At 39.4% G+C, this 27,782-nt stretch overlaps 1 pseudogene; it reads right to left on the bottom strand.

The window, feature by feature from the left end:
* Positions 1-13,100: 13,100 nt before the first annotated feature.
* On the bottom strand, positions 13,101-13,198 carry LOC138431564 (U6 spliceosomal RNA; annotated as a pseudogene).
* Between the last annotated feature and the right edge of the window lie 14,584 nt (positions 13,199-27,782).

The following is a 27,782-nucleotide window of genomic DNA, read 5'->3' as shown; positions in this document are numbered from 1 at the left end:
TTTTCTACCACTTCAGCTTCATCTACAGATGAACACCAAAATTTGGATATTTTGTCTCTTTAATGAGTCGACTACACGCACATATATTTTTGCATGTCACTGTCTGCTTGTAATTATAAATAAAAATTTAATTTAGACTCTAAGGTTTTGACTGTGAGATTTTCCCTCCTTGACTATCTGAAGTAACGGAAACAATTTACTTATTTATTTGCATGAAGATCATAAACAAAATATATTAGCTAGTAATTCTGCATACACATTTTCACAGTTTTGACTCATTAACCTAATCAAGTGGTTTTTTGCATTGAGAATATTTTATTCTGTAAATTTTCCAAACCAAGTGGGGAGGACAATAAGGAATGTCCTTGTAATTTGAGCTCCTGCCACAGATAAAAGTTCAGGACCTCTTTCTCCTTCATCATATTCTTTGGGTCAGGGGTACCCTAACAGGTTATTGACAAGAGTACATCTCCTGAATTGGCAGGCAGGGTCTTTACTATTAGTGCCACCTGAAAAGCCCACATCTAAAGGAATGTTTAGTATTACAGTAGGATTGGGTGGGAGGGAGGGGTTATTTTTCAGGCACAGAGGTGACAAGAGGACGTGTGGTCATGGTGCCTAGTGAACTTCAGTGCACAATTTCCATAGTCAAAATGTCTATCTCTGAGACAAATATAATCAAACACTGAATATCTGGTTATCCCTGCAACCAGGTGAAAGTGGCAATGATGCTCTCTCAAGCCAGAGTTAACTTTTTAAAAGAAGGATCCCTGTGGATGCTAAGTGCAATACAAGTGAGAAAATATGATGTTTCTGGCATTCCAAATAATGACTCAGGATGCAAACTGTCCGTTTCTGATAAAGACAAGGTTAGCTTTGTAATGAGAATTTACAGACCGTCCAGAGAGTATATATATATGTGTAAATATATTAGTATATATATATATTACTCACTCAGTTTTGTCCAACTCTTTGTGACCCCATGGACTATAGCCTGCCAGGCTCCTCTGTCCATGGAATTCTCCAGACGAGAATACTGGCTGCTGCTGCTGCTGCTTCTGCTAAGTCACTTCAGTTGTGTCCAACTCTGTGCGACCCCATAGATGGCAGCCCACCAGGCTCCCCTGTCCCTGGGATTCTCCAGGCAAGAACACTGGAGTGGGTTGCCATTTCCTTCTCCAATGCATGAAAGTGAAAAGTGAAAGTGAAGTTGCTCAGTTGTGTCTGACTCCTAGCGACCCCATGGACTGCAGCCTACCAGGCTCCTCCGTCCATGGGATTTTCCAGGCAAGAGCACTGGAGTGGGTTGCCATCTCTTTCTCCAGGGGATCTTCCCAACCCAGGGATAAAAGCCAGGTATCCCACATTGCAGGCAGAGTTTTTGCCATCTCAGCCTCCAGAGAAAACCACAGAGCATACAGCCATGAATAAACTGATTTTAAAATCATGTCTCCTTTTCCCCCTGTCTGAACAGGAAAATATGTTTCCAAATCATCAGAGCCAAGAGTTTAGGAGCTACACAATATTTCCCTGTTTCATCTTTGTAGAGGTAAGAAAATTGTGGAAAGTCGACTTTAGAATACATATTAAGCAAAAGAAATATGCTACCCCCTAAAAGTTACTCCATATATCTTCTGTTCACATTGAAGCTTTAACTATAGAAACCTGTAATGTCATGAATGCATTTTCCTCCAAAATGCTTCATGGTCATGAGGATTAGGAGCATGTGCCACACATATGTCATGTGCAAACGCCTTTCTAGATCTATAGCTTCATTATCTCATGAACACATTTTCTTTTCTCTGCCTCCCCTTTCTAATATTTACTCCTACCTCCACAAGTTATTCTTATCCTGGGACCTCTCAGCTTTGTTCTGGAACTCCATGTGTTGACTTTACTTGGTTGATTAATATACGTATAACTGTAACTGTGCTGTGCTCAGTTATGTCCGACTTTTGTAAGCACATGGATGGTAACCCAGCAGGCTCAGCTGTCCATGGAATTTTCGAGGCAACAGTACTGGAGTGGGTCGCCATTTTCTAGCTGACCCTAAATTAGCCAGCAAGTGCTGACGCTGATGTCATGCAATTCAGGATCTTCCATCTTTTTTCTGCGTCGTCACCACTCAGCTGTTTTGGTTCCCTCCATCTCACTTTGCTCTCTCTCTTTCTTTTCCATCCTATGCTCTTCTTTAAGACTCACTATTTTATCAAGGTGTATAGGAAAGTTGAGCTTATGGGAAATTAGGGTATATTGTCAAGATTTTTGTATTGCACAAGTCAATTGTGTACCCCCATGAGAGAGTTCATGAGATATTTAATGTGCATCTGGATGAACCATTACCCACATTTGCTTTTTAGATCATGTGTGCATAAACAAAATATTCATAATGCATTGGTGACAATGGAAAAGGGACACTAATCAAAACCTGTTTGGCCAGCCAAAGTGAAAATATTTATTTTTTATATATTTTTTGTTAAGTATATGCACAATATTAGAGGTACCACAAAAACATTTTACCATGACCTCATCTTTATTATAGGTATATTGTCCTTGTTATAATGAGTAAAAGTAATACTGCAATTAAGCCAGAAACAGTAATTGATAATTGCTTCTTGCAGTGATGGCTTTAACAATATTATAGCTTAGTGCTCAGACATAACATTTGCTTTCTTGGAGTCAATCTCCCATTTTCATCACTGCAATATAGTTCTCTATTATCCTTCTGAAAATGATTCACAGCAATCATATGTCTTTAAAGGCAATGGTATTAAGATATTAGCAGAGAGAAAGTGATGAGGTAAACTTCAAATTGGTTTTCAATCTTTCAAACTTTCCAATTACTTAAAAATACACTTTAAAACTCTAGAAATACAAGACACAAAGCTCCTTTACGAAACAAAGTTTTGTAAAAATACAGCAAAAATACAAAGCAAGCTAAAATTAACTATGTCTAGTATTTGTAACAGAGAATGTTAGCCTTAGTAACAGCAATATTTACATAAAGATAAATAGACTGATGAATAATGGACAAGAGAAAATGCTTTCTTTATAGCTGGGTAAAAGATATACAACATGCTCCTTCTACCAATTTTTCTTCCATTACCTGGAAAAGAAATAGCATGAAAGGCAATAGGAAGAATTTAACTCAGTCAGACTACGAGTTAAACAAGTAGAAGTTCCTGAGTAGCTAAATAAGGCTGGCCATGGGAGGCACAGATCGAAGTGTTTCACTATTTTAAGTTCTCCAGTTTAGTTGGAGCTGGAGAACTGGAGCACAGCAGGATAATTAACAACCTCTAATGCCAAATCACGTGGTTCCTGAAACCAAAACAGTCTGGTGTTTGGAAAGCAATGGATGTTCAAAAGGATTCTAACAACTGAAAAAAAATGTTTTAAGGTGAGTTGGGGACAATTGCTAAATTATATATGGAGTCAATCCAGGAAAACAGAGAAGAGATAGAAAACAGTTGAAGTTGAAGGGGTAATGCATGAATGGTGACTAGATGTTTTAAACAAACTTTAAATAGTATTTTAACTGATGGTAATGTGTGAAAGAAACTGCTAGTCAATCAACTTATTTTAAGTGATGTTAACTTGTGCCTCAGTTGAATGAACTAGAGATTAGATTAAAAAACGTTTTGAATAGCATTAGTCTACTAAACTATGCTAAGGAGGAAAAAGCCAGGCATGGTCCTCCTTCTCCATTTTATCAACTGCATCCACCCAATACTTAACCCGACAGTCAGAATATAAAAAGATACTCTGATCTGGTTTCCTTGGCCTTCCTTTGGGTAGCTCTACTCCTTTGCTTTCACAGACTTGAGTGCAGTTGGCACATTCCAAGTTCTTTGTTTTTGCTACCTCGTGTGCGTGCTCAGTTGCATCCAGCTCTTTGTGGCCCCATGGGCTATAACTAGGCTCCTCTGTCCATGGCATTCTCCAAGCAAGAATACTGGAGTGGGTTGCCATTCCTGACTCCTGGGGATCTTTCTGACTCAGGGATCGAACCTGCGTCTCATTCATCTCCTGCATTGGCAGGTGAATTCTTTACCACTATCACCACCTGGGTGATATTTTTCAAAGAAGCAAGACCAAACCATCTCTACCTCCTTGAACATCCACTTCATTCCCCTATTTTCTTCCCAAATAGCATTTAAATTTTTTCTTTAAAATAGAAGTTGCTTTTATTTTCTTTCTGTTTTTCAAGTAAGAAATAATGCTTTAAAAATGGATATGATAGCAAAATTTTTTAAATTATCATTTATTTGTTTCTGTTTATTGGATGCCTTCTAAGAAGCAAGCATTGTTTTTGACTCTGGTGATACAGAGGTAATGAAAATAGATAATATCTCTTCCCTCATGGCTGTTGCAGTCCAATAAGCTGAGAAAACAAGTGACGCATAAATGAGTAGAATATTTACAATATAAATTGCGGATCAGTGCTGTAGGGAAAAAGAAAGCAGGGAGTGAGGATGGGGTCAGCTGATGGCAGGCAGCCTCAATTTTCCTTATAATGTCACTCATAGGTAATCTTATTCATATTTTAGCATATGACTTACCATAAATTTTCTTTTTAAAATTCATTTTATTTTTATCTATAAGTTTACTCATATAATGTAAAAGGTTAAAAAGCATAAAAAGGTATTTAAAAAGTGCAGCCTCCTGTTTCTGTCTCCTCTTCCTACAAAGTAACTTTTTCATTTGTTTCTCCAAATAACATGTGTATACTACTGTCTTGAATCATAAATTTTAAACATCTATTCACTAGCCTTTAAGGGAATGAAGACATCTTTTATATTCCTTACTCCTTTCTCTACATTCCATTCTGTGTGCGTGTGTGTGTGTGTGTGTGTGTGTGTGTGTGCATGCGCACGTGGGCATGCATGAGTGCGCTCAGTTCTGTCTGACTTTTTGTAACCCCATGGATTATAGCCTTCCAGGCTTCTCTGTCCATGGAATTTTCCAGGCAATAATACTGAAGTAGGTTACCATTTCCTACTCCAAGGGATCGTCCTGACCCAGGGATCAAACCCACATTTCTTGCATCTCCCGCATTGGCAGGAGGATTCTTTACCATTGCGCCACTTGGAAAGCCTTCCATTCTCCTATGGAAGCTTCTGTGAAAAAGATTCTCCTTAAAAGTACGCAGTATCTATTTTGGATGTATCAGAGTTTCTGGTAAAGTCTGTACCCAACATTTTTGTTATGATTATGGCTTTTTAAATTCTGTTCAAGTAATGGACTATTGGTTCATTTCCTTTCTCTTGGTTTTCCTTGGAGTAAATAATGGATTTATTATCTTAGTTTATTATTGCTTGCTGCTGCTGCTGCTGCTGCTGCTGCTGCTGCTGCTGCTGCTGCTGCTGTTAAGTCGCTCCAGTCATGTCCGACTCTGTGCAACCCCATAAACAGCAGCCCACCAGGCTCCCCCATCCCTGGGATTCTCCAGGCAAGAACACTGGAGTGGGTTGCCATTCCTTCTCCAATGCACCGAAAGTGAAAAGTGAAAAGTGAAGTTGCTCAGCCGTGCTGGACTCTTAGCGACCCCATGGACTGCAGCCCACCAGGCTCCTCTGTCCATGGGATTTTCCAGGCAACAGAGTACTGGAGTGGGGTGCCATTGCCTTCTCCTATGCATGAAAGTGAAAAGTGAAAGTGAAGTCGCTCAGCCATGCACGACTCTTAGCTTCAGTTCAGTTCAGTTCAGTTCAGTTCTTCTAAAGGAACAAAGCAGTGTTGATGCTGTATACAATATGTTTCTCATCAGACAATTTAGATTGCTTTGGTAACCTGGTAATTTACATGCACTCCCTTCAGGTAGCATTCAGACTCCACAAAAGCATCTTCCCCATAAGGCTTATTCCTTTTTCTATCCTATGGAGTCCTATGCTGAGACAACTTCAGACAGGCCTTCAATCACAACTCCTGGACTCACTAATACCCTGCTGTGATTCTTACATCCATTGTAAGATGGTTTGATGGTTGACATTGCCAACTTTCTACAGGAATAATAAGAAATGTTCAGAGGATTTGATCTGTTACATCTCTATAAGAATTGGTCAATTTAAAACAACTATAAAAAGCACCTCCCAAACAAAAGCTTTTCTTCATGCCATAAAAAGCATCATCAGTTCAGTTCAGTTCAGTCTCTCAGTTGTGTCCGACTCTTTGCAACCCCATGAATCGCAGCATGCCAGGCCTCCCTGTCCATCACCAACTCCCGGAGTCCACCCAAACTCGTGTCCATCGAGTAGGTGATGACATTCAGCCATCTCATCCTCTGTTGTTGCCGTCTTCTGCCCCCAATCCCTCCCAGCATCAGGGTCTTTTCCACTAAGTCAACTCTTCGCATGAGGTGGCCAAAGTACTGGAGTTTCAGCTTCAACATCAGTCCTTCCAATGAAAACTCAGGACTGATCTCCTTTAGGGTGGACTGGTTGGATCTCCTTGCAGTCCAAGGGATTCTCAAGAGTATTCTCCAACACCACAGTTCAAAAGCATCAATTCTTCAGTGCTCATCTTTCTTCACGGTCCAACTCTCGCATCCATACATGACCACTGGAAAAACCATAGCCTTGACTAGATGGACCTTTGTTGGCAAAGTAATGTCTCTGCTTTTCAATATGCTATCTAGGTTGGCCATAACTTTTCTTCCAAGGAGTAAGCGTCTTTTAATTTCATGGCTGCAATCACCATCTGCAGTGATTTTGGAGTCCAGAAAAATAAAGTCTGACACTGTTTCCACTGTTTCCCCATCTATTTCCCGTGAAGTGATGGGACCATGATCTTCGTTTTCTGAATGTTGAGCTTTAAGCCAACTTTTTCACTGTCCTCTTTCACTTTCATAAAGAGGCATTTTAGTTCCTCTTCACTTTCTGCCATAAGGGTGGTATCATCTGCATATCTGAGGTTATTGATATTTCTCCCGGCAATCTTGATTCCAGCTTGTGTTGCTTCCAGCCCAGCATTTCTCAAGATGTACTCTGCATGTAAGTTAAACAAGCATCATGGTATGCCTTACAAAATGTATTTCACCAGAGAAAGACAGTCTATCAAGCCCTATATAAGTAACTGTAGGTATATATTCTCACAAATGCTTCTTTTTTCTCATTTGGTTCATTTTTAAGCAAAAAAAAAAAAAAGTAGCTGTACTTGAACCAAGACTACTAATACTGATAAAATGAAGAGGCAGTGTGCTAGAAAGCCCACTAAGTTGAGATGTTTGTGATTCCTGTGAAACCTGGAATCACTTGGTGCAGAATGTTTTGTTTAGTGGATAATCATATTTTGGAGTCAGATCCTTGGATTCAAATTCATCTCTTAGTAAAAGTTAAAGCTTTGAGAGTTACTTTTTTTCTGAGACTCAGTTTCTGCTTCTGTAAGATGGAAATAGTTTGAGTGCATGTTCACAGGACTGTTGCTAGAAATAACAACAATATGTAAATCATTTCACATAATGTATTTAGTACTACACCTAGTATATCGGTTCTCAATACTGCTAGTTGTTAACGTTTATTTATTCAACAAGGGGTTATTGTGCTGTTTCTATGTCCTCATCCTATTTGAGTATTCCAAACTGAGTGTTCCTGCACTCAAGGACTGTGTAACTTCATATAAGCAATTACCCCATATTTGAGTCATTTGAACAAGCAGAACCTGTAGAAGCAAACCTAAGAAGCATTACCTCTTTTCTGCAGTTTTTTCTTTTGACCAGTTATTTATACCAGGATATCTGATTCAAGGTGATTCTGTCAGTTCATGACAATGGAGATTTGGAATTGGTGTTTAGAAATACAAATTAGTCTCTGAATATTGCCTGAACTGAGGATAGGTATATTTAGGAATTAAGGAAATCATGGCAAGGTATTTCTGAAGCAAATCAGGGAAATTTGATATGCTCGGAAAGAAGAAGAATGAGAGTAAAGCTGCCTTGCTTTTTGGTAGTTTTCCAATTTCCAATTCCATTTCTTTGTGAAAGCAAGATTCATTCTTCTGCCTATGTGTTACATTTTAAAATCTATGTCTTAATAATTTTAATTTTCCTTTTGGTGTAAATTTGTATCATTTAAGTTATTACTTAAAACCGAAGGGCTTTAACTAAGCCTCACAAATTGATATGAGTAAGTGATATGAGGATACTTAAAGATCTGGAAACAAAGTCAGATGTGAAGAAGGATTTGTTGTCAGTTATACCTAATAGAAATGAAAAGAGAGAAAGAGAAAGAAGTGAATGGTAAGCAAGTCATTGAATATTTATAACATAAAACTCCTCAGCAGTAAGAAGGCATAAACTATAAACCTAGCAGCATAGATGAATCTCAATTATGACAAGCAGAAGAAGTCACAATGCCTAAAAGGACTATATCCTATTTTGGTTTATTTATATATTTCTAGAATACAAAAAATAATATATAGTGAAATAATATATAGTGAAATGACATGTAGCAGATCAGTCCTTGCTGAAGCGTGGGAGAGGCAAGTGGCAAGGGAAGAAGTTTTACATAAAGGGCATGAGAAAAATTGAGTTGATGGATTTGTTCATTATCTTGATAATGATAATGGTTTCATGGGTGTATATATCATCTCTACTTACCAACTTATGCATTTAAAATACGTGTGGTATTTTGTATGTATGTAATATACTGTATTTGTTGTTTAGTTTCCAAGTCATATACAGACTCTTTTGCCACCCCACAAACTGTAGCCTGCCAGCCTCCTCCATCCATGGGATTTTCCAGGCAAGAATACTGGAGTGCAGAGAAAGCAATGGCAACCCACTCCAATACTCTTACCTGGCAAATCCTACAGACGGAGGAGCCTGGTAGGCTGCAGTCCATGGGGTCGCACAGAGTTGGACACGAATGAAGCGACTTAGCAGCAGCAGCAATACTGGAGTGGGTTGCCATTTTCCTCTCCAGAGGATCTTCCTGATCCAGGGATCAAACTCATGTCTCCTGAATTACAGGCCACATCTCCTGCATTGCAGGTAACTTCTTTGTTGCTGAGCCACCGGAAAAGCCCATGAGTTATATACACTATGCATTATGAATTATATGTTTATATCTTCCATTATCCTATGTGCTTTTCTTGAGCCACCAGGGAAGTCCAAAATATTGTATATGTGCAGCCAAATTTTATCAATTTTACCTAATAAAGCTGATAATGATTTTAAGAAGCTGAAAAAAAAGGCTTTTTAGCTTTTGAATATTTTAGCATTTTAAAATTTTCAAGTAAAGAAAACCAATCTAGGCCAGTTTACACTAAAACACCTATATACAATCTTAAATGCCATTAGGTGGAATGAAAATAGGAGTTTTGTCATTAATCATATATCAGTATTGTTTCAGGATAATGACTATCCCTAGGTCTAAATTTTTACAATGTTCCCCACTGAAATCTGTGTTCCTTGCTTCTTTGTTCATTTACCTATAAAGCACATTCTTTTTAATTAAAAACTGATCCAAATAGCTAATTGATTGGATAAAGGCAAAAATATATTTTATTACTATGCCATTTATTGATGAGATTATCCATTTATATATTAGCTATTATAAGGAAAAGCTTTCTTTGCTTTTTTGATCAGACAAGTTTAAATAATTTGCTTAATTTTATGAATACTGATGAATGAAGAAACAAAATATGATCCATTTCCTTATCATTTCCCATTTAAAAATTATTTTAGGGAGTACATAACACTCAGCTCAGTACAGTGAACAGGGCCCGCAATATGGGGGTAGTTTTGCTTCATCTCTTTAATTGATAAACTGTCCTTAACCCATACAATGGAATAGTACTCAGTCATAAAATCTATTAATATACACAACAAAATGGGTACAGCGCAAAGATATTGTGTTAAGTGAATGAGTCAATCTAAGTAGATCACATACAGTATAATTCCATTGACATGGCCCTCTAAAAAAAGATGGGTACCAGAAGTTAGCGAGAGGGGAGGGTCTGACTCTGAAGGGTGAGCAGAAGGGAATTCTCTGGGATGTTGTAATTGTTCTGTATCTTGTTTGTGTTCACAGTAAGCTTTCATTTAAAGTTCTTCTGTTCTCCTTTAATTTATTTTTGGGTAGCAGTGTTTCACCTAAAACCTCAATTTCTTAGCTTAGCTGTCCCTGAAGCTATGAATAGCCATGTAGCATAGTTATGGTTAATAACATGAAAATATGGTACCAGGTGGGAGGTATAGAAAACTTTTGTCACCTAATAAAATATTGACCAGACTAATCTTGTGTGCACGTTTTTTCCCATCACGATTTCCCATTACTCTTTCCCCTAGTGCAGATGACATGAACGAAGGTGTGGCAGCCACCTTGTGACCATGGTTTATACACTGTTAAAAAAGAGAAGAACAAGTTCTCATGTTCTCAATCAATGAGTTTGAAAAAATGCTGACATTTTTATTACTCAATTTATGTTTTAAGATTACCATGTTCAAGTGAATAAAGACCTAGGAAAACTGTGCTTGGTTAACAAAGAACCTTGCCTTCATATTGGTAGCATGAACATTCTAGTGAGCTGTTATAAAATGCTTCCCCTTTAAATCCCCCCGCAACTTTTCATAGTGATCATTAAATCTACTCTGACACTGTATCAACACGTTCAGACTTTGCCTTTTGTGGGTAATACAAACGTGGCACTCTATCAACCTGTCACTGCATTTGGCTTTTGGAGCTCTTACTCAAAGAGATTCATTCCATGTTATCTTGAGGTGGTCGCAGCTTGTAAAATTTTACATGTGGGAAAAGATTTTTCTCCTAATGCCCGTCTCTTACAATGAGTAATTATCAAAACAGATGGAGTAAAAGGAAAGCTGCTGCTGCTGCTGCTGCTGCTAAGTCGCTTCAGTCATGTCCGACTCTGTGCAACCCCATAGACGGCAGCCCACCAGGCTCCCCCGTCCCTGGGATTCTCCAGGCAAGAACACTGGAGTGGGGTGCCATTGCCTTCTCCAAAAGGAAAGCTAATAGTTGATAAATAGCAAAATGTGAACTTCTAAAGGATATTAATACCTATACACATATTTGCTTAGTCTATATCTATATCATAAAGATAAATGCAGACCACTGTGTAGAGAATGGCACTATTCCCTACAGACAGACATTAGGAAATGTAAGACTTCCTGGGACTTCCCTCATGCTCCAGTGGCTAAGAATCTGCCTTCTAACTCAGAGTATACAGCTTTGATCCCCTGTCTGGCAACTAAGATTGGACATGTCTCAGGGCAGCTAAGTTCACATTCCATGTCTACTGAGCCTGTGGGCTGCCATGAAGACCCAGAACAGCCAAAACAAAAAGACTTCCTGATCCTGTATTTGAGAAAGTACTATGATTTAAAAAAATATAATACAATGAGGCATTTGCTAATGTATAAAATAGCAGAATCTCTTCAACAAGGAAAGAAGGAAGTCTTGTTAAATAAAATGGTCTAAAGAGTGCTGCACAGCTCCTTCAGCACACTGCTGAAAGCAGAAAGAATCTCAATGGTAGTAATTATCTGGGGTCACCCCCATGTATATCTATGACATCAAATCTACTTTCTTGGGGGAAAAATAGGCATTTTCCTTAATAGGTACTTTGACATAGGAAAATTAATTTCAGCCAACTCGTTAGCAATTGGTAGCATTGTGGTGAGAAGAAATCTGAAGTCAAGTTTGTGTTCAACATGGAAGAACTGATTCTTTTTTAAATTAATTAATCAATTAATTTTAATTGAAGCATAGTTACAATATTGTGATGGCCTCTGCCATACATCAACATGAATTGACCATAGGCATGCATGTCTCTTCCCTCCTGAACCCCTCTCCCACATCCCTCCCCATACTATCCTTCCAGGTTGTCACAGGGCACCGACTTTGTGGTTCCCTGTGTCATACATAAAACTCCCACTGACTGTTTTACATATGGTAATGTATATGTTTTAATGATATTTTCTCAAATCATCCCATCCTCTCCTCCCAATGTGTCCAAAAGTCTGAAAAAACAAGACTCTTGATTATCAGTATCTGCACTGGCTCAGCAGGTGAAGTGAAGGTTCATATACTGTGCACAAGCCAGCCCTGGACTAGATCTTAAAAAATGAAGGGATTCATATACAAATGTCTGATTTCTCCTTAAGAAATTGAAAATCCTCAGCTAAAGGAATTATTTTCATTCTGAATTTGTTTTCTTTTAGGTTCTCTTTATCTGTGTGTGTGTAGCCCCTGTCACCATTTTTCTAGTAGGTTTGCACTGTAATAAAATGTTCTGGAATAAGACACTACTTATTGCAGACAATTTTTGGTCTTGGCTTCTGTAATTGCCGTTTCTTACAATAGATTTTGTCCATATATTTGTCTTCTTGTATCTGGTCTCCTTTCCTGCACTGTGTGAATTTCCTACTTCCTATGTTGTGTGAATCCTTAGGCTGTGTGTACAATTTTTGGTCTTTATGGAAGATGGAGCCTGATTCCCATTTTAGAAAGCTAACTGACTAGATGCACATTATTCCAGATTCTTGAAGCAGAGTATGTATAGTTTACCTGTGCGTATGTGTCCTCAGTCACTCAATCATATCCAGCCCTTTGCGAACCCATGGACTCTAATCCACCAGGCTCCTCTGTCGGTGGAATTTTTCAGGCAAGAATACTGGAGCAGTTTGCCCTTTCCTACTCCCACGGTATCTTCCTGAATCAGGGATTGAACCCATGTCTCTTGCATCTCCTGCATTGGCAAGTGAAAGTGAAAGTCACTCAGTCATGTCCGACTCTTTGCGACCCCATAGGTATAGTCTGTGGAATTCTCCAGGCTAGAACACTGGAGTGGGTAGCCTTTCCCTCCTCCAGGAGATGTTCTCAACCCAGGGATCGAACCCAGGTCTCCCACATTGCAGGCGGATTCTTTACCAGCTGAGCCACAAGGAAAGCCCGAGAATACTAGAGTGGGTAGCCTATCCCTTCCCCAGCAGATCTTTTCGATGCACGAATCAAAACAGGGTCTCCTGCATTGCAGGTGGATTCTTTGCCATCTGAGCTATGCGGGAAGCTCCGCTCCCTCCCCCACCTCACCTGGCCCCTGCCCACCCCCACGGGGGGTGGCGGGGGGGAGGGGGGAAAACACCCGCTTCAGAATTCGCGTGTCATCGTTGCGCAGGGGCCATGCTAATTTTCTCTGTTTTGTTCCAGTTTTAGTATATGTGCTGCGGAAGGAAGATTCTCTACCACTGTGCCACCTGGGAAGCCCCATAGTTGACTGAAGATCAACCAATCAAATACTGTAGCCATTCAGACAGCAGCTATTGATAGAAGCAGATACAAAGACTGCAATAGAAGCAGATAGGGAGATTGTAATAGAGGCAGCAGTGACTCAGATGGTAAAGAGTCTGCCTGCAGTGTGGGAGACCCGGGTTCGATCCCTGGGTCAGAAAGATCCCCTGGAGAAGGAAATGGCAACCCACTCCAGTATTCTTGCCTGGAGAATCCCATGGATGGAGGAACCTGGCGGGCTGCAGTCCATGAGGTCACAACCAGTCGGACACGACTAAGTGACTTTACTCTCTCTGCTTACTCCAAGAGCAGCTACGGCGGTGGTTCCAGTGGCAGCATCCAGTTCCAGGGCTGGTCCACCAGGCGGTGGCAGCTGCATTGGGCACTGTAGCACCTAGAGGCCAGTGTCTTTACTAGACCAGCCCTGTGACAGGATTCAGGCTGGGCTTCTTGCTACTGCCTGACTTCCTGTGCTTCTGCACAAGTCTGTTTTTCCACACTTACCAAAATTCCATGGAAAGTCCAGTATACTTTCAATAAGTACTTTTTCTGCTTAAATGAATCAGAATAGATTTCTCTTGGTTGCAGCTAAGAGCATTGACTAACAGACTTGTGAAGTCTTTATTAGTGAAAAGACTTCTCACTTTGCTCTGTAGATGATAGCTAGCTTTGCTACTTGTTGTCGTTGTTTAGTTGCTAAGACATGTCTGACTCTTTTGTGACTCCATGGACTGTAGCCTGCCAGACTCCTCTGTCCACAGGATTTCCCGAGCAGAATACCGCAGTGGGTTGCCATTTCCTTCTGCAGGGGATCTTCTTTACCCAGGGATCCAATTCTTTACCACTGAGCCACCTGGGAAACCCAGCTTTGCTACTCGGTAAACCTCAAAAAAGGTTTTTCTGTCTCCCTATTGAAATGTGCTTCTTTATATAAGCTTTCTATATAGGTTATATGCTGCGGTTTCTGCTACACTTAAGCAGTGAGGCTGATAAGTTTTCTACCTTTTGACAAAAAGAGTAACTTTAAAAGTCAGAGCTAAAAGTAGAAAATTCATCTTCAGAAACACAGATACCATAACTATTTTGTCATCATTTCTAATGATGAAGATGATAGATTCCATTCAACCAATTCTTACATCTCTACTTCAACACTGTCACCATCATTCCTCCATAGATGACTCAGCAACTGAATAACTGATCCCTGGTTTGTCTCCTGCCCATCCTAGCCATCTCCGGGAGTCCAGGTTACCTTCCAAAGAAAATTGTTAATGACATCTCAGCATGATTTAGGGAAAAAGTCTAGAATCATCTCCATGGTTTATAGAGAGCTACATTCTTTCGGTTTTGGCTACATCTCTGACTTCATTGGCTGCCCTGGTGGCTCAGAGGTTAAAGCATCTGCCTGCAATGAAGGAGGCCTGGGTTCGATCCCTGGGTCGGGAAGATCCCCTGGAGAAGGAAATGGCAACCCACTCCAGTATTCTTGCCTGGAGAATCCCATGGATGGAGGAGCCGGGTGGGCTACAGTCCACAGGGTCGCAAAGAGTCAGACACGACTGAGTGACTTCACTTTCTGATTTCATTTCCTATCACCTTCCATTGTGTTGCACTGGCCTTTTTGCTGCTCCTTTACCAAGTCAGCAGTGCTCCTGTCTCAGAGCCTTTGCACTTGCTCTTTTCTCTGCCTGGAAGATTCCTTTCCCAGATGCTCACAGAACTCATCCACTCACTTAGTTCTGATCTCTCTTATGACACCATCTCCACAGAAAGGACTTAACTCATCATTCTTTCTAAACGACCACACTTGTTACTTTTTGATCCCTATTCTACTTTATTTTCTCCTCATAATTCTTATCACCATCTGACATTATACAAGCCTTTGTTTGCTTGTTTATTTTATTCCCCACCCCCATGAAAATGTGAGCTTCTTGGAAGAGGCAGAGACTCTCATATATATATATACCTCATGGCTATATTACAAGTGCCTGGTCAAGTGTCTGACACACAGTATTAAACAAAGGGCTGAAGGACAGTTTAGAGTCGAGTACTGGTTGAGTATTAGAAAACTGCTGCACAGCCTTTCATATTTTCTTTACTACTATTGCACAAGTTGTTTTATTGGAGCTGGACTCAAACATAAAATCTTTGAGAGAAGCATGAACCTAGCACCTGACAAATTCTAAAAGTCTCTGTATGAGTGACTGAATAATGACATATATTAATCGGTGACAAAACCACTCAATAAACATTTAAATAATGATCAGATGATTAAATAAGTGAGTGATCAAATATTAATTGAACAGTCAACTTGGAATCCTTAAAAACACTAGGAAATGGCTTGGCATTCCTCAACTCTATATTTTTTTCCAGAGGTTTATATTTTGTTTTTGTACCAGTGGCTTAATAAATTTTTGTGAGCATTTATGTTAAATCAGGGCAGCATGAACAATTTACATTATTTGTTTAGTTATGGTTCTTATTTGGTTGGTATTTGTGGCTTTTACAGAAATTCAACTAAGCAATTCATTTGCCATTATTTATCATAAGTGTCCAGGTAAATATTATTTACTCTGTTCCAAGAATATGATGTTATCTGATGCTTGCTTCAAGTCAATCAAATTCAGAGCACAGTGCAAGGAAATGTGGAGACTCTCTAAAGAAAATGGCATATTTCCTGCCTTCAAAGAATCTGTCAGTTCTAACATTAGTACAAATTGGGTCTCTTTCTGGGTATGACACTTGGTCTATTTCCAGCTGAGTCAGTCTCTATCTTAGTTTTCCAAGCTGAGAAGGAAAGCTAATAATATCACTGTCATGAAAAACAGTGGAGAATAGTGAGGTAATGTTTAGAGTTTGAACTTATTAGTAAGGTACAAGTCAAGTCGATATATTCTGGAATGTTTTAGTTGTGTGAAACAATGAACAAAGAAATTAGAGACTCTTCTAGTATCTATTAGAGCTAGATGATCTATTAAAGCTGTAATTCTAACAATTCTCACAAAATAACTAATGTAGTGTTTTGCAAACTTAAAAAATTGGAATCATTTTGCAATGAAATCTTAAGCTGAGGAATAAGTGCTTAAAGTTGTTAACAATAAAACTATATACATGTATAATGCTTCGTTAGAATTTGACATCTCTGGGACTTACCTCGGGATAAGCTGTTATAGGGTACAACAGCCTTGCAGTTTATGGTCATCTGCACCAACTCAGATTCAGTCTTCCCTTTGGTACCGTTAGACAGAGATGTCCATTTCCAGGACAGTAATATAAGCTGTCCCAGTGTAATCAAAAGTGAAGTCTAGTTGCTCACCTCCAAAAGTCATTAAAGAGGCCTGGTTGGTGGAAAGGAGAGTTGGCTTTATTTTGGATGCTGGCAACCAGAGGGGAGGGTGCCAATGGACTCCTGTCCAAAGGTCGACTTCTCCCCAGTGACAATCAGTGGGCTAGAGCTTTGATAGGTGGAGGGAGGGGGTTATATGTAGACGGCACAGTCAGCTCTTGACAGTCACCTTAAAATTGGTCTGATCAGCATCATCTTGATGTTTTGAGTACAGTTATTCTTCAGTTCTAGGGACCATTTGTTCCCATTTCCTTGGAAACAGTTCTTAGAACTGGAACTGTGGCAGTTTACATCATCATGTAGTCTGGTCATCATGTAGCTAACCTGCTGGGGTTCAGTGCCTATACGAAAGCTCACAGGATATGGCTCAGAATATTCTCTATCAGCCTTGAGGAGGAACTAAATGTCCCTGACAATGCTTAATGACTAAACTCTTATTATTTGGTCTCCTTTGACTCTTTTCCTTCGTTTCTGCATGTTCTCACTTCTATGATTAGATTAGACTTACTGTTTAGCTGAAGTTTTTCCACAGACAAAAGAGAAGCTGAGGACATGGGGAGGTGGGCAGGACCAAAGGGTCCAGCTCCGTTTCACCAGCCCAGAGAGATAAGAGGAAGAAATTTAGCTGCCTTAGATAGAAGAGCTAGACTCTTTATCTTAGCAATTTCCTCTTAATATTTTGAGCTATAATCAGCCTTCTCATCTCTTTAACTGTGCTGCCTTCTGAAAAATTAAGAACCTAACTATTGCCCCAGATGTAATTGTCTGTTCTCCCAGTCTGTGTGTGCAGGAACACAAGACACACACACACACACACACAGAGTCTGATCCCATTCAAGTTAGTGGTCACAACACAAAGCAGACATGCCTCTATCTGTTCTACCAACACAGTGTTGGCAGAGAACTTGTAGATCTTGCTCACCATTGTGTTGATATCCCAAACACTGCCTGTGTTCATGTACGCATGCATCTATTTACTTACCACTTAGTTAAATATACCCGTGCTTTCTCTGCATCTGACATTGTTCTTAACACAGAGAAACAATGTTAAGAGAATTTGTTCCTGCCTTTCTGGATATTACCATCCCATGTATGGTTCATTTAATAGTAACACTTTTTCAGTTCATGAACAGTTTCTTGCTGGCAAATAAAGAAGCAGTCATGATTGGACAACAGACAAACAAGGTTTTTAGAGCAGATTTAGGTTCACAGCAAAATTGAACAGAAAATATATGGGAACAGAGAGTTGCCATATACTCCTTGCTCCTCCACCCCCACAGCTTTCCCCACTACCGACATCTGATGTAGAGTGGTACGTGTGTTACAACTGATGAGTCTATGCTGTAAATTACTACCCTACACATAAATTACTACCCTACACATAAATTACTGCCCTAAATCCACAGTCTACTTTAGGGTTCATGCTTAATGTTGTACATTCTACAGGTGTGGACAAATGTCTGTTGACACGTGTCTGCCATTTTAGTATCATACAGCCTAATTTCACTGCCCTCAAAATCTGGCTAGACTTTTAAAATTCTATATTAGGATTTACAGAATTTAGATTGAAAAGCATCTCCTTTCAGATTTTCTGATCAAAAGTTCCGGCTTGGATGATATTTGATTTTCTGAGGAAGCAGCCCATTCTGGCTGAAGCGTGCTTTCAGATCAGGTGACCTCACAAGTGTAAAAGATCTGGCTTCTCAATTTCTCCTAGCAAAGTAGTTTCTAGAGAAACTTCCCAAATGAGGCAGTACCTGGAATGAAGAAGGAAAAAAGAAGCTCTGCCTTTATCATTGCTAGGCATGAACATCACTTTGCTAGTCTTCTGTTTAACCTTTTATTCCCTTTTGGAAAAGGAGCCTCAGTTGGCTGATTTTATTTTCAGAAATCCACACAATCTAGAGGGGTTTCTTTATAAACTAGGGATTGGCTGGCATGAGCCCCTCTCCAGTCATGACCGAACCATTAGGCCAAACAGGATTGCCACTAAGACTTGACTTTGCACTTGGCTGCTCACAGGTGGGCTCTAGACCAGGGGTCCCTAACCTCTGGAATCTAATGCCTGATGATCGGAGGTGGAGCTGATGTAATAATATTAGAAATAAAGCACACAATAAATATAATGTGCTTGAATATCCTGAAACAATTCCCCACTCCAGTCTGTGGAAAAACTGTCTTCCACAAAATCAATCCCTGGGACCAAAAAGACTGGGGACTGCTGCCCTAGACCTAGGACATAGAGAGTCTCAGAAGTCAGAAAAGAGTATGAGTTTAGCACAGTTCTACCTGACCCAGTGGTTCCTGCAGCACTGAACACAACTTGAAGGTCAGATTTCTGATTCCTTCCTTTTCAGAGAAGGAAACACAGACTCACAGGGTGAAGTCACCTACTTGCTTCAGGTTAAATAGCCAGGCGGAGGCAAAGCTTATGCTACAACAGCCAGGATCTGGCATCATTCCACTGCTTTGTATTAGTGATGTATTTTCCAATGTACTTACTGTCATCAGTCTAAACCAACTAATCAGAAACCAAGATTTAATAGAATTGCATGAAGATAATATTCCTGACTTAGTAAAACACTTTGTAGCAAGATAAATCAAAATTTTCCTGTTGAGGAAACAGTTCTCTAAATGCAGAAATATGATGTCTGCGTATCTGAGGATATTTCCTTTTCTTAGAAATTCTTGGGCTACCCTGGTGGCTCAGTGGTAAAGAATCTGCCTAACAATGCAGGAGACATGCGTTGGACTCCTGGATCAGGAAGATCCCCTGGAAAAAGGAAATGGCAACCCACTTCAGCATTCTTGCCTGGAAAATCCCATAGACCTACAACAGTCCATGGGGTTGCAAAGAGTCATGAAGAGACATGACTGAGTGACGAAACAACAGCAGCAACAACAAAAGGATCGCTCAAGATAATTTTTGATGACACGACTCCTTCCTGAATCCCACGTATAGGGCATGAGTAGCCATTTGCAGGGCCTTGGATTTCTTCAAACTCTATTATTTTCTTCATCCTTTAAACTCAAATACAAATCTGACCAACACAACTCTGCAACTACTGAAAACAGAAAGGAAGACTGTTTTAAGAAGGTGAAATCCCTAGGAGTCTCAAGCAAGTCAAATATAATTATTTGAGAACTACATGGCATTTTTAGTGAGAAGACACAGTAAAACATCTAGTTATTTTTTCCTTCAAAAACTGATCACATTTAACTCCTCTGAGAATAATGCAAGAGTTAACCACTACTGCCATCTAATTATAGAAGTCTAGATTTCTTTTTGAAATATACAGAAGCTGACAGATTCGTTGAGCCAAGGCTACAGCATCCCACAGGGTTTCACTTGAGTACTCATAACAGATGGCTGTCTAGACTGTTTCGAATACCCTAGGGATGAAATTCCAGTTTTAATTATGAAAATCATTTATATAATACATTAACATGCTTAAACATGGTTTTCCTACTTTACACAGCAATGGTGAGGATAAAATGAGATAATACATACAAAATGTTGAAAAACACAGAGGCTGGAATATTATAGAGATTAATACAACTTACTTTCTTTTCTGTTTCTAGCACCAAAAGTAAACAGAAAATAAATTCAAAAGACAGTAAGGTAACTGCATGTGCATTTTTGCTAATATAATAGTAAGAAAGAGTGTGAAAGGAGAAGAAGGGTGAGGAAAAAGGGAGGGAGGAAAGAAGGAAAAAAATAAGAAAGGAGAGGGTAGGAGATAGCAAGCAGTCAAACAGGCCTATAATTTTCTAGTAATTCCCTGCTATTTTTAGCTTGGATACACATACAATTTATTTTCATCTCCTTCTCTGTCACCAAATGTAAACAAAAAATAAATTGCCTATACCTGAAACAAATACAATATTGTATATCAACTATACTTCAATACATTCTTTTTTTAAATTTCAGAGATGGTAAGCTAACAATGTGAATTTTTTTCTAATGGACTATATAAACCCTCAAAGCAGACACTATCATGATTCTGCACTCTTCCTGCCTAGTTCTGTGCATTTCTGAAGAGTAGGAACTAAGGAAGGAGGGAAAATAAACATGAAGGGAGAAGGTAGGAGACAACAAGCATCAAACAGAGTTTCTCAGTAATTAGCTGCCACTTTCAGGAGGGAGAGACATGCATCTCCTAAGCTTGGTTTACAAGAAGGATCTTGTTTGGCCCTGGAAGCCTCTGTACCCTCTATACATACAGTCCATATTCAGCTTCAGTCATGTCCAGTTAGGAGAACTTCCGTGAATGCACTGTACAGTCAGAGCCCCCAGCATTTGTGTACTTTACACTTCTAACTAGAACATGCCCCCTCTTGATTTCTGTACCTTTAACAGCCTAGCTAACTTCTCTCCATTTAAGCCTTGCTTAATGCATTTCGTATAACCACAGTAAGTAGATTTTTTTCATTCTTTTCCTTTCTATTCTCTCCTATTTCATTAAGATGTTTTGTGATTTTTTTCTCTTTCGAATACTCATACATGATAGCATATTTGCTTCCTTAAAATGTACCCCAAATATTTTTTGTTTCCCATCCTATCCATTTTATGTATACCAAGTCCACAGAGAAATTTCTTTACCCATAATATGTGCAATCTTCTTCCCCCTAAATGTTACTGGTACCCACCTATTCTTTCCCTGCTATGTATTCAAGAACCAGTGTTACACCTTGAGTAGATAGCTCTCTTTGACTCTGGGACTCTGGAATATTCTGTAGGAGAGCTTTTTTTTTTTTTTTTTTTAAATTCAGTCCTACTTTGAAGAAAGGAAACTTTTTAATTTTATATAATTGTAGATTTATATGCAATTGTGAGATACAGCAGAGAGACATCTAGTACCATTTTCTTAGTTTCTTCCAAATGTAACATCTTTGAAAACTCCAGTACAAATTACAACCGCAATTTTATTATCAATATAGTCAAGATATACAATAGTTCCATCAGTACCAGGATCCACTGAGCTGCCTTTTATATTGCAGTCACCTCCATTTCCCCAGCACTGTTTTTGACAGGTGGCAACCACTAATCTGTTCTTCAATTCTATAATGTTTCATTTAAAGAATGTCATAGACATGAGATCATATAGCATGCAACTAATAAATATTGGTTATTTTCACCCAGTACAATTCCCTGGAGAGTCATCCAGGTCTTTGCACATATCAGTAGTGCCTTCCTTTATGTCACCAGCTAGTATTCCATGATGTGGACTTACTATAGTTTCTTTAGCTAGTCACCCACTGAAGAACATCTAGGCTATTTCCAGTTTCAGGAATTATAAATTTGGTTTATGTTTATTCAATATCTATTTATTCAATGGAGAGATAAGGACTGTAAGAACAGAGGTTATTTTTCCATTATTTAAACCTCTATGTACATGTAGCCGGAGAAGGCGATGGCACCCCACTCCAGTACTCTTGCCTGCAAAACCCCATAGACGGAGGAGCCTGGTAGGCTGCAGTCCATGGGGCCTCGAAGAGTCGGACATGACTGAGCCACTTCACTTTCACTTTTCACTTTCATGCATTGGAGAAGGAAATGGCAACGCACTCCAGTATTGTTGCCTGGAGAATCCCAGGGGCGGGGGAGCCTGGTGGGCTGCCGTCTCTGGGGTTGCACAGAGTCGGACTCGACTGAAGCGACTGAGCAGCAGCAGTACATGTAGCAGTATCGTTAGCACATAGTATGTGCTTGATACATATTTTTGAATAAATAAAAGGTGGAATCTTGTTTTCACATTATGATCCAATTGAAGATAGCTATACACACAAAAACTAGGTATTCTGAGTATTTCATGGTCCCTCCTTTCTGCCATGTAAGGTGTGTATCTTCCAAGTATATCAAGATAGGAAGGTAGCAATCAAGTCACTCAGTCCCATCCTTCCTTGAGCCTGACAAATGCTATTGCTCTATGTCTCCTCTGGGTCTTTCTGCTCTAACTGCAGCTGACAACCTCTGAGAGCCTCGCTCCTTCAGTCCATCTCTGTGAAGCCCCTCAAGACTTTCAGTTTATTCAACAATGGTACTGAGCACTTTCTCTGTGCCATGCACTGTGTTTGGAGCTGGGGGTAAAGCAGTAGACAAGATGAAAAGAGAATCTTAGCTTTTATGTACTCCATACTTTATCAGTGAAGATAGGCAATAAGTATGAAACATAAATTGACAAGATTTCAGATACAAAATACAAATTCAAAAATATTTAATTTTAATAATCCATGTTGTCTTATATAGACCATTGTCTAACATAGACCACAGACTATAATCATGCTGTAGATTTCTGTGAGAAATGTCATTAATGTATTGTTTCAAAGTCCCATATATCTTCAAATGTTATTTTATTTGACTAACTTTCATCCACCAATCTTTTTGTGACCCTCTTTTTCCCTTGGACCAACCTCTACTTGTTCCTGCCTCACTGTTGTTGGTAAACCCTCTTGCCATCCATTTTCACCTAATTTAAGATCCTAAGGTAGCTCTTAGGTATTTATTCTGCTTTCATAGGAAGTTATAATTTACATATTAAGTTAATTCCCCCAGAAATATTAAAAATGTATTTATTTATTTTTGGTTGCACTGACTTCCTTTAGTTGTGGCAAACAGGGGCTACTTTTCACTGAAATGCATGGGTTTCTCATTGTAGTGGCTTCTCTTGTTGTGGAGCACAGGCTCAGTAGTTGTGGCACACAGCTTTAGTTGCTCCATGTCATGTGGAATTTTCCTAGACTAGGGACCAAACCCATGTCCCCTGCATTGGTAGGCAGATTCTTATCCATTGTACCACCAAGGAAGTCCCTCAGAAATTTTAGAAGAGTCATTTTAACTAGAAAAAACAGTTCAGTTCAGTCGTGTCCAACTCTTTGCAACCCCACAAACTGCAGCACGCCAGGCCTCCCTATCCTTCACCAACTCCCAAAACCCACTCAAACTCATGTTTGAAAAGAGGTGGCAAGAATACACAGAAGAACTGTACAAAAAAGATCTTCACAACCCAGATAATCACGATGATTTGATCACTCACCTGGATCCAGACATCCTGGAATGTAAAATCAAGTAGGACTTCAGAAGCATCACTGTGAACAATGCTAGTGGTGGTGATGGAATTCCAGTTGAGCTACTTCAAATCCTGAAAGACGATGCTGTGAAAGTGCTGCACTCAATATGCCAGCAAATTTGGAAAATTCAACAGTGGCCCCACGACTGAAAAAGATCAGTTTTCACTCCAGTCCCAAAGAAAGGCAATGCCAAAGAATGCTCAAACTACTGCAAAATTGCACTCATCACGCATGCTAGTAAAGTAATGCTCAAAATTCTCCAACCGTGAACTTCCAGATGTTCAGCTGGTTTTAGAAAAGACAGAGGAACCAGAGATCAAATTGTCAACATCCATTGGATCATGGAAAAAGCAAGAGAGTTCCAGAAAAACATCCATTTCTGCTTTATTGACTATGCCAAAGCCTTTGACTGTGTGGATCACAACAAACTGTGGAAAATTCTGAAAGAAATGGGAATACCAGACCACCTGACCCGCCTCTTGAGAAATCTGTATGTAGGTCAGGAAGAAACAGTTAGAACTGGACATGGAACAATAGACTGGTTCCAAATAGGAAAAAAGAAAAAAAAATTGTAGAAAGACATGATTTTTTTCCCTAGGAGCTACTTTTTAGAGTTTTTAATAGTTTTTTTATGGAAGTATGGTTCATTTACAATAATATATGGTTTAGGTGTGCACGTGTCCTACGTGTGTGCTAAATCACTTCAGTCGTGTCTGACTCTTTGCGCCCCCATGGACTGTAGCCTGCCAGGCTCCTCTCTTTATGGGATTCTCCAGGCAAGAATACTGGAGTGGGTTGCCATTTCCTCCTCCAGGGGATCTTCCTGACCCAGGGATCTAACCTGGGTCTCTTAGGTCTTAGGTGTATGACATAGTGATTCACATTTTTTAAAGATTATACTCCATTGGCTGTATTCCCTGTGTTTTATGATATATACCTGTAGCTTATTTATTTTAAACATAGCAGTTTGTATCTCTTAATATTCTACCTCTTAATAGCCCCTACTCTTTTCTCTCTCCCACTGGTAGCCACTAGATTTTTTCCTATATATCTGTGTCTATTTTTTGTTTTGCTATCATCATTAGTTTGATTTACTTTTTATATATCACATATAAATTATAACCTACAGTACTTGTCTTTATCTGACTTATTTCACTAAGCATAATACCATCCAAGTCTATGACAATTATTAAATGGTTTAAAAGAAAGAAGCCTTCAACAGCCAAAGAAACTCAAGACAGTTTTCATAAATATGGTAGAATTATGACCAATCTTTTCCTAAAGTAACTTAAGAACTGAATTAGTCCTTATATAGAGTGGCCAATCAAAGTGACTAATGTTTCTGAGACTTTGCTAATCATGGCACTATGTCAAAAGGCTAACTATTTCAGCTGTAAGTTATGAGATTTTACCTGCAGCTATACTTGTGGAAATAGCCATTGACTCAGCAAATAAAGAGCAATAAGAATTTCCTAGTAAATCAATTTAATTCTTATGTATGTGTTTATAAAAACATGTTTTATGTGATACTGCTAGCAGTTAATGAGTTATTGAGGTGCTGTCTCCTAATTCTCTTTAAGCCACATGATTTTATGTTCTATTTCTACAGAATTATAAACCATGTAGCAGAAATCTCACATTAAGCTACTACCTTTGCACAATCTAATGGTGGGATTTTTGCATAGTTAGATAAGTTGTAGAATAGATCTTCCAGTGACATAGAAACTTTCTGGAAAAAAGACATAACTGGGTTCATTGCTGAACTTCAAGAATATCCTATCATGCCTGATGAATTGATGCGTTGGCTCCAAAGAAGTCTAATTGTAGTAAGAGATTAAAAACCTTAAAGAAAACTGATTCCAAAGAAGAAGAAACCAGGCAAATGGCTGGGATCCAATAACAAAGTCATCAGAGGAGGAGGAACTCAGTATGTCTTGGTTGATGCATGATTTCATTCTAGGCTCAGCTTCAAGGACCTATAAATTAAAACAGAAAGACTTCTTTTGCAAAATGCTGTAAGACTTTGTGACACAGACAACACTAAATTCCACCATTGTAGTAAAAATTTCTTCAAAAATATTCAAAGGGAAATAAGATTGCTCCCACATCATTTCATAGACCATGTAGACTTTTGTTGTAACTAAGCGTTCAGAGTAGACATTCAGAGGTCTTTGGGTACCCAGGAAAGCAGCAAGAAAGACTCTCACAACCATTATAGCTGTGTGGTGGTAGTCAGCAGTCTCTGAATTCTCAAGAACAGAGATTTTCATGCTAGTGAAGCATCATATAGAACATATGGTACCAATGAAGCAGCATGGATGCTGTGAGTTAGGTCTTCTTCCTGACAGTTTAAGACACTTCCTAGGGAACCTCTGACTAATTTGTGGCCAGCTGTATGGAGCTGGAAGTAGGAAGGAGGTGTTGCAATGCTAGGAGAGGAAATTTTGCTATGTTGGATTTTCCTATATTGAGTATGTCAAGGCCAGAGCAAGAATAATTTAATAATCTAAAATAGGATAAACATTTTTAATTTACTCTAAAATTGAGAATTTTTTCCCTAAAAAATCCAATCTTCCATCTATATAGGTAGCCATTTATACATTTAAAATATATTCATGACTGCCTTTATTTCTTCCCTTTGAAGCCAGAAATGGAAAAAATTGTGCATGTATGTAGTTGGGCTTATAAAATTTTTGCCATTTTTTGTTCTTTGTCTTGTCTTAATCTTAGTTTCTTTATTCTTTCTTAGCTCCCTATCTCTCTTTGATTATGTTTTGAAAATTGTTCTTAGAATTATGAAGTACTATATCAATGAAGGAGAAGGCAATGGCACCCCACTCCAGTACTCTTGCCTGCAAAACCCCATGGACAGAGGAGCCTGGTAGGCTGCAGTCCATGGGGTTGCTAAGAGTTGGACATGACTGAGAGACTTCACTTTCATTTTTCACTTTCATGCATTGGAGGAGGAAATGGCAACCCACTCCAGTGTTCTTGCCTGGAAAATCCCAGTGATGGGGGAGCCTGGTGGGCTGCCATCTATGGGGTTGCACAGAGTCGGATATGACTAAAGCGACTTCGCATATCAATAAAAATGGACATTTTTGTTGTAAAATTTGTTGGTTACTAATTACTCACCATCCTTTTGTCCTGGTTCTAGCTAATTGATAAAAAGAATGGAGGGGTTAAATTAAGGATACAATTAAGTACCAATTTTACTGATAAAGTGGGATTGAGAACCCAGTCTGGATCTGAGGCCAGACTGGTCCTTCTGGTAGCCCCTCCTGAGTGGAGTCTCCACAGTCCCAGGGAAGTATTGCCTGATTCACAGGCAGAGATGCTAAGTTAGGGAGAACAGAGTCCAAGCTGGGCTCACCAAGGCATGTTTCAGTTTGGTGACCACAGGGTGGGAATGCAAGCGTGGCTTGGCCCTCAGCACATGTGGGTTGGTGGGTGACTGGAATTGGGGGGTGGGGATTATTTAGCAATGTGGGAGCATTTCAACAGAGCAACACTGCCTTGCAGTAAATGCAGCTCATAGACATTAAGCTCCTCTAGATCTCACCAATCAGATGTTTTGTCTCTGTTCCTGTGCATGGAATATGTTACATACTGTTTTTGCTACATGGAAATAGAGAGAAGGAAGTCAGGGAATGAGTTTTCTTCCCTGATATTCTCAAATTTTGTTCTTATGCAATTGTTTATTTTTAATAACCAAGCCTATGGTCATCCAAGGTAGTGGCTAAACTGAGTCCAAGCTCACTCTGCTCACTACATGACAGGAAATGAAGTGTTGAGGTAAGGAATATGACTTTATTTGGAAAGCCAGGGGACCAAGAAGATGGCAAACTAATGTCTCAAAATAACCATCTTATCACAGTCTGGATGTCGGATTCTTTAATAGACCAGAAAAGTGTGGGGTGGCGGGGGCGGGGGTGGTGGCCAGTGAAGAAGAAAAATAAAAAGGCCATTAATCTTGCAAATACCTGGAATGGCAAGTCTAGGGGAGGGGGTGTTTTCATTTTTTCATTCCTGTAGCCACCCACAGGTGGAAGAGGTCCTGAACAGATGCATTATGGTTTAACATTCAAGCAGATGGGCAGGGTTCCCCAAGGCAG

This window comes from Ovis canadensis, chromosome 1, assembly GCF_042477335.2.
Source record: "Ovis canadensis isolate MfBH-ARS-UI-01 breed Bighorn chromosome 1, ARS-UI_OviCan_v2, whole genome shotgun sequence".
Taxonomy (NCBI): domain Eukaryota; kingdom Metazoa; phylum Chordata; class Mammalia; order Artiodactyla; family Bovidae; genus Ovis; species Ovis canadensis.
The sequence above is the reverse complement of the archived record's forward strand: the minus strand, read 5'-3'. Positions and strand labels throughout refer to the sequence as shown.